Below are 8726 nucleotides of genomic sequence, written 5' to 3'. Positions count from 1 at the left end.
AGAGTCAGCGGAGCTAGCCTAAAGGCCGGAGGGAGGCCGAGAAGAGCGCCGGAGCCGCGCGGGCCTCCCCTGACTGGCCTTCACGCCCCCTTATCTGGACCTGCGCAAGGGCTCAAGAAGAGCCGAAGAACCCCAGGTAATTCCCCCGGGGAGGAGGGCAGAAGACTTGGAGGACAAGCGGGCCCCTAGGAGTGGAAGGAGGGGCCCGTGTTCGCCCCTCCCCCGGGGAAGACTGTGGCCAGGCCCCATTGGCCCCACAAGTACTGTAACTGAGCCAAGGCCCCAAAAGGCACCATGAGGGGACCTCAATTAAGGAAAGTTAACCCCTGTCTAGGGGGATAGTTAGTTAAAGTCTGCTTTCATGGAAAGCCCATTGTTCTTATCTCTACCCACCAGAAGAGTTACACTTGTTTACGTATCGTTTTTGGCCTAGTGAAGAGAATGAAAAGTTAAGGCCTGCTCACTCTGGTTACTGGGATTGCACCCCCTTGCCTAAGGAAATGCTCATGTTACTTTGATGCATGGTTTATTAGTGCCTAAAGAGATACCTAGTGCTGAGTAATGACATTTTTTACTCCTATACTGCTGAAAGGGTTATTTCTAATGAAATGTTTTTCTCCTATCCTGCTGAGAGGTTTACCTTTGCCTAAGGAAATGCTGACTAAATGCTTTGCTAACTGAAATGTTATTCAAATGTCTCTATAAGGAATTCTGCAGGTGCTGACTAGGAGCAAGGCTGAAGCATCGACTATAGTTATTGAATATTTAATATTTATTTATTTATATATTTATGGCTGAGTGATGACAAATATGGTCTTTTAAGGAAATGTGAATGGAGCTAATGCTACCTTGATTACTTGATTACCCCGAATGAACTATCAACCGTGACCTCATTTTAGATAAAAGTACCTTGTTTAATCCATTTCACTGGTGTGGTCTCAGTCATTGTGTGTGGTACCTGTCTCAGTGGTTGTGTGTGCTGTATGGTCACTTTACACCTAAGCTTCCGGGTGCCTACCTGCTCGTGCCAGGCTACCCCCGGGGAACTGGTGACCCCAGTTCCTACACGTACCATCTGTGTCCAGCAGTCCAAGCAAATAGCATCATTCCCTTCTTTCAGATACCTACAGTGTCAAGAAACCATAGCACTGAGAAAACACTATAGACTGAAAAAAAAGGACAAGGTGCTGACCTTATATCACACCCAGGGTCTACGCGTACCATCTGTATATCAACCATCAGTCCAAGCGGGGAGGCCTCGTCTCTGTATCACACCCAGGGGACAAGCGTAACAACTGTGTTACGCTCATCAGTCCAAGCGACAAACAACCTTCACCTTTCCTAAAGTGTTGGCTATCAAGAAAAGGTTACCTCCGCGGCAATACCCTCGAGGCTGCCTGACATGATGCGGGCATTATGTCAGATTGCTGTCATTGGCAAGGCACTCAGGTTAAATATTTGCGTTTCTTCCTATTTTGCCATGCACCAAAAGCTGGGACTAAGGATGAGATGGAGACTTTGCGACGGCGGCTTCAGGGCAGCACTCCACCTCCCGGATCCAGCAGAGCTTTCAATCAATTGCAGCATCTGCTCACCTTCCTTGCTGCATTGATGTGAATCAGTCAGTGCGGAGTCCTTTTTACATATTTCTCGAAGCATCATAAAACTATTTATTTATTCTGTTTTGGGAGTGGAATGAGGGCCTAGTCATGAAGCCATACATTCCTCCCACGTGATGACAAATGCAGGTGGGACTCGACCTTGCGCGGACACAATGAGGGCTTGTGGGTAACGTGTCCAGATGTCCAGCATGGGTAACGCATGATCACTGCGTGTGTTGTGTAAGCTGTATCTTGATGGGTGAGTATTCCTAACTTTACGTTCATCTAACTTTATGGTGTTTTGGGACAGCTTGCCCCTCTGACCATGTGTGTTTTATTGGGGCCAATCACCCAGGACCATTGTGATGTCTCTGCCTATCTAGGACTTATCTGTTTTTTTCCTCTTTGTGCATTTGTCCTGCTGGTTACATGCTACCCCACCTGTAATCTATTAGTCAATAGCATAGGGAAGTGCATTGGTTTATTTCCAGTGGGATCCCGACACCTCCTGAAATGGATCACTCAAGGCAGACCAAAACATGTCATATTCCAGGGTAAATTCTAGATTGAATGTTCTGAGCTCCTCGCCGACTCCGTGGCCGGATTAGGGAACAGCGACCCTATGACGCTTTTTACTCATTGCAAATAGAAGGGTGTAATCTGGCATGACAGTTGTGGTCAATGTGTTGATGTCGCAGTCGCTGTCTCAATTCAGGAAGGACCTCAAGACCTGGCTCTTCGACTGAACCACAGATCCACCTGCCCCCCTACAGCGCCTTGAGACTCTAACAGGTGAGTAGGTGCTATTTCCAAGAAACTTGATTGAATCAGTCCTTGCAATTGATGCGTTCTCGCAATTGATGTATGTGTTTCCTCAGCTTTGTAAATATGTCACAAGATGTACTCTGTGAAGTAGATGTATCTGTTGAATGCGGTGTATCACCAGGGCGCTGTGGAAATCCATCATAAAATCTGCAGCAACACCACAGCAGGTTTAATGAATGCTTAACTGCATTACTTAGCACCGCCCTCGTGCTAATGCAACAGAGACGCAGCGCTACTCCACCTAAAGGTGGAGGTACGGTATTACAATACTACTCTCCACATAACACCAGACTCTGAAGCCTACAACATGCTGCAAGGTGTAGGCCTACAACCAGGGCCGGCGCTAGGCATGGGCAATATGGGCAGGTGCCCAGGGCCTCGCGCTCAGCTAAAAAAACAGGGGCCCAACTCACTGTGAAAGGCCACACTTTCACAGTTAGCCCACCTGCTCCTCCAGGACCCCCGGCCCCACACAATTACATTACAAATGTGAGATGTCTTGACATTGCTGGTCAGGGCGTGGTGGCATTCCTGGGTGTGCAGGGGTGGGGGCCAAGACAAACAGAATACGGCCGGCACAGCAGCTTGGCCAGCAATTATGTTGTCTCACAGTGTCAGGGGTGGGGCAGCGCCTCTGTTAAGTACGGCCATTCTAGGCTCCCTTTCTGCATTTTATTTCTTGGCGACAGAAGGCCTCATTGTTTCCAGGACCAGCTGGACACAGGTAAGAGGAGGTGGTTGAGTGGTGGAGGGAGCAGCCAGATCAACTAGCTTTTGTTAACCCTTTCATCACCCATAGCAAAGACTTTTTTGATGTGAATGTGCATTTAAAATGTATGTAGAACTGCCGGTGGTAGGGCAGTGTTTTGTAAATTCCTTGTTACAGCTTTGAGGCCCAAGGGAGGGGGCCTCCTTCCCTGGACCTCGCAGCACTGGATCTAGCTGCAAGGTCCATGTGTGGGGGGCCCCTTCCCTGGGCCTTGTAGCCATTACTCCCTCTTTCCTCTCCTTTTGTTTATTTGTTCCTCCGTGAAATGGGTCCCAAAAAAAAACACTTTTGCTGGAAATGTCTTTTTTGGGCATTTTTCTATTGCAAAGTGCATTCTCAAATGGAGGGAAATAAAAGGTTCAAAATGTGAAAAATAACTAAATAAAGCAGGACAGAGTGGGTCGCAAAGTGGCTAGATTGATTTTATTCACATCCAAAACACATTAGCGCCACTTTACAGAGTTTGCCACTGAAGTGCTACTTTTGTTTTCTTGTCTTTCTCTGAACAGCATTGTTTACCCCAGGTGGGGAAGTGCACCATTCCTTGAGGTCCTGCAATACCTGGTTGAGGGGTGGATTGGAAAATAAAAGGTGTACTGCGGTCTCTTTAGCCCGTTCTTCTCCTCTACTGACTCCAATTGTTGAACTTGTGGCTCTTCTAATGCTGATCTCCTTCATCTTCTCTTTCTCTGTCCTACAGTTTCTGACTTTTGGGGGAAGGTTTTGTCATACATCTCCTGACTGTTTACAATTTCCATTCCTTATTCTATACCTCTTCTTTTCGCTGGGAGCCTCTCTGACTCTTTAGATCTCCCCCCACATAATCATAGTCTTTTTGACCTCATGCTTGCTCTAGCCTTTCAACACATTTCCTTTCATTGGATATCTCTCACAAAGCTTTCCATACAGCCCTGGTGGAACACCCTCTGTCATTTCCATAGACTTGATGTTGCTTTCGCCTCCTCTTGTAAACCAATGGTAAACAGAGATCTCTTCTGGTTACCCCTTACCACCTATTTGGATCACATTGTTTTAAAAAATATTTCGCATTTTTCCTATGAAAATTTCAAACCCTCCTCAACTTTTACTCTGGTTAAGTTGTTTATGTATTTACTTAATCAATAAGTTACACGTATTATTATATAATATGCAACCTATTATACATCTTTCTTTTTCTTTTTTATGTCATAATATTGGAATTCCCCTTACCCTCCCCTCTTCTGCCCCCCTTCCACTCCTTCCCTACCTTATATAAAACCCCCCAAAAAATGCTTTTACTCTTCTCTTCCAGGTATCAGCCAAACCTTTTGTTCTTTTTCTGCTTTTTTCATCTTCTATATGTTTTGCTGATATGGTATATGATTTATTGATTGCTAAATAAAGCTTTTCAAACATAAAAAAGGTGCACTGCAGCTCTGTGTGCATGAATGTGGTCTTTTTAAACCATACTGCTTACGTTTTGTAAGGATATAACTAATGGACATTGAAACAGGTCCCTTCTAGGCACAATTGGCTTGTAGTTGAAGGCAGTGCGAGTTTCTCTCAATGGGGCAGTATGGTGTTCAATGGGGGGGGCGGATGTGGCACTATCGTCAGAGTTGACGAATTTGGGAATGGGGACCCAGGTTCAGCCTTCATGACCAGTCTCCCGGACCACTGTCCTGAGGGAGCACATTCATGTGCTAGACCTTAGAAGCCCTGGCGTCATAGCACCAGCAGGTGAACCCTAGCCGGCAAGTGTGGGTCAACCTTGAAGGCCTGTCCACCACAATCCATACTGAAGTTCACCTCCAGTCTTGCGGGCAGACCTATGAAGCAACACACACTAGAGTGACAGTGACTGTCACTGAGGTCTCAGGACCCTTAAGCAGGGCGGCTCTAGGCCGGTGCGATTGCACTGGGTGCTGTCTTCGGGTGGAAGAGTCACGTTTGCAAGTGTGTTATGTTTTTAAAAGCACTTGCTGCCTCCTTCCAGGTTTCCAGAAATTTTTGTCAACAATAAAAATGTCATGATAACTTCGGTGATTAATGTTCTCCCTAGAGAGAGATGGAGTTTTGTCAAGTGGAAGTTTTGACTTGTGAAAAGGTACCACAGAGGTTAAAGTGCCTGCTGCAAAGAACATGTACCATGCAGATCACAAAGTGCAAATAATGTAAATAGATCAGTGGGTTACTGCTTTTGTGAGTGGGATCCTTTTGTTACCTGCAGTTTATAAGTCAAAATCCTAAAATACAACAGTGAGCGATTAACTGTCATTCTAGAGATGCATGCAAACTGCAAGATACAAATTACATCGTTATGGTTTTTCCCCAGTCTTTGATTATCCTGATGTTGCAAAAAGGGTTCATTTGGACAGAAATCAATTCTGGTTATTAAAGAGAAACCCCCACCATGGTATTACGCTCTAAATTCAGGATTTGTGTTTCAACAGACCAATCACTATTAAACTACACTGCCTACTAGTATGATTGTCATGTGACCCAGGCACATTGTAGTCCTTTGTCTTATGTAACATGTGCTATACAGTGATTTACACACATATGATTGATTGTCTCTGTGTAATGTGTGTGATATAAAGTGCTCTGACACCCTACACTGGTATCAGTGGTGCTTTTAAATCAAATTAAATGGATCTGAGTGAGAATGTGGTTATGGAGACTTGCGGGGCACTATAAAAGTGTGGCAGTGAGGGAATCCGTGGCAGAGGGCGTCACTGTGGGGCACCAACAAACATTGTCACACAGGGCTCCGGCAGCACAAAAGCCGGCCACTTCTGCTTCCTACAGGTCTAACAGCAAATCAAAAAAGTAGATTTGAAAACCTCTTGAATCTGCAGCATACCTTCAAGTCAATGTATGATTTAGTAGTGGTCCCGGTTGTTCTAAGTGTTTTTTTATTTATGTACAATCTTTATTTGTTGCGATGGTGTCTTGTATTTTTGTATTATATGTTTTGTGTTTTTGCACTTAACATAATTCTGGCGAGTAAAGAGTCCACACACAAAAAAGACTGTCCTACAACTCTTAGCATGTGTGTGTGTGGGATACTGGTGAGAGGATTTATGTTAAAACAAATTATGAAGTATTAATGTCATCCTAAGGTGGTACAATAATGGTACAGAAAGATAAGGGATCCTTTTGAAATTTGTGGTTATATCAATGGTGTGAGGGGTTTTCTCTTGTGTCATTTTATATTTTGAATGATCCCGCCCCTCATTACCTCAACAGGATCTCCCCCCTTTATGAGACAGAACTGGAATGTTTGTCCTGCACTCATCTGGAAACAATCATGGAATCTGGAGAATTAAAATATCCATCTTTGTGAAACCTGCACCTAGCTTTTCCATCCAATGTGCCAAATGTATTCCATTTAATACAGTTTTAAAATATATGGAATTATTTCACTTGTATATTTATCGTTTTGTCTATGTCACTGATATCCACGTTAGGTCTCTTCAGTGACGCCTAATAAGATCAATAGTCTTGCGATGTCGCTTTCTGTGATGTCACTTCTTGTGATGTCACATGCAAATTAGAGGGGCCTCATCTTCCCTTTCGCCTGGGGCCCCAGAAGTCCTAGGACAGGCCCTGCCTACAACATGGGAGTCCGCGCCTTGTGCACGCTCTGCAGTGCTTTAAATGGGCCGGTGCTGAGTGCCGGCACTGCTCCGTTACCAAGGAGTGTCCTGGTCCTCATTCCATCAGGTCGACGTGACCGGTCTTGTGAGCACGCGTCACATTTTTACACTGTGACACGTGCTCACATGGTGGCAATTTCACCCCGGATTCACACTGGTGGTGAGGTGGCACAGCCCAGCAACGTCTGACGTCACCCCAGGTAGCTGCTGGGTGGGACGGACGGAAGCCCTTTAAAAGGGGCCGTTTAGGCTGGTTTTCTATATCTTGTTTCCCGGTTCAGGAGAGCGGAAAACAAAGTCACAGATCACGAGGGTGAAGCACAGAAGAGCACCAGCGCCAGCGAGGGACCTTCTGCATCACCTCAGGTACACAGGTAAGTACCCCCGCCAAATCTACCCGTGCCTGAAACAAAGGAGTGTGCTTGGGTCATGGAGGAGCGCTTCACCCCGGTGCCCTGCATGGCATCTCTCCAAGGGATTCATCCAATCCTGGGTCCCAGCAGAGGCAGGAACAAGACAAAAGGAGGCTACTGACTAGATTACAGAGTAGAGATGCAGTACACTAAGGGTACAGAGGGTAGACTGGCACAGAAACAAGGGGCACAGAGGCACCAGGGGTTAGAGATGCAGCACACCAAGGGTACAGAGGATGGACTGACATAGGAACCAGGGGGCACAGAGGTACCAGGGGGTAGAGATGCAGTACGCCGAGGATACAGAGGGTAGACCAGCACAGGATCCAGGGGGAGCAGAGGTACCAGGGGGTAGAGATGCAGTACGCCGAGGGTACAGAGGGTAGACCGGCACAGGATCCAGGGGGAGCAGAGGTACCAGGGGGTAGAGATGCAGTACGCCGAGGGTACAGAGGGTAGACCGGCACAGGAACCAGGGGGAGCAGAGATACCAGGGGGTAGAGATGCAGTACACCAAGGGTACAGAGGATGGACTGACATAGGAACCAGGGGGCACAGAGGTACCAGGGGGTAGAGATGCAGTACGCTGAGGGTACAGAGGGTAGACTGGCACAGGAACCATGGGGGCAGAGGTACCAGGGGGTAGAGATGCAGTACACCAAGGGTACAGAGGATGGACTGACATAGGAACCAGTGGGCACAGAGGTACCAGGGGGTAGAGATGCAGTACGCTGAGGGTACAGAGGGTAGACTGGCACAGGAACGAGGGGGGCAGAGGTACCAGGGGGTAGAGATGTAGCACACCAAGGGTACAGAGAGTAGACCGGCACAGGAACAAGGGGGGCAGAGGTACCAGGGGGTAGAGATGCAGTACGTCGAGGGTAAAGAGGGTACACTGGCACAGGAACCAGGGGGGCAGAGGCACCAGAGGTTAGAGATGCAGTACACTGAGGGTACAGAGGGTAGACTGGCACAGGAACCAGGGGGGCAGAGGTACCAGGGGGTAGAGATGTAGTACACCAAGGGTACAGAGAGTAGACCGGCACAGGAACCAGGGGGGCAGAGGCACCAGGGGTTAGATATACAGTATGCCGAGGGTACAGAGGGTAGACAGGCACAGGAACCAGGGGGAGCATAGGTACCAGGGGGTAGAGATGCAGTACACTGAGGGTACAGAGGGTAGACTGGCACAAAAACCAGGGGGGCAGAGATGCAGTACGTCGAGGGTAAAGAGGGTACACTGGCACTGGAACCAGAGGGCACAGAGGTACCAGGGGGTAGAGATGCAGTACACCGAGGGTACAAAGGGTAGACTGGCACAGGAACCAGGGGGAGCAGGGGTACCAGGGGGCATAGATGCGGTACACCAGGGGAGCAGAGGGTAGACCGGCACAGGAACCAGGGGGAGCAGAGGTACCAAGGGGTAGAAATGCAGTACGCTGAGGGTACAGAGGGTAGGCTGGCACAGTAACCAGAGGGC

The sequence above is a fragment of the Lissotriton vulgaris genome, chromosome 3_2 (assembly GCF_964263255.1).
Source record: "Lissotriton vulgaris chromosome 3_2, aLisVul1.2, whole genome shotgun sequence".
Taxonomy (NCBI): Eukaryota; Metazoa; Chordata; class Amphibia; order Caudata; family Salamandridae; genus Lissotriton; species Lissotriton vulgaris.
Note: the sequence above shows the minus strand (reverse complement) of the source record.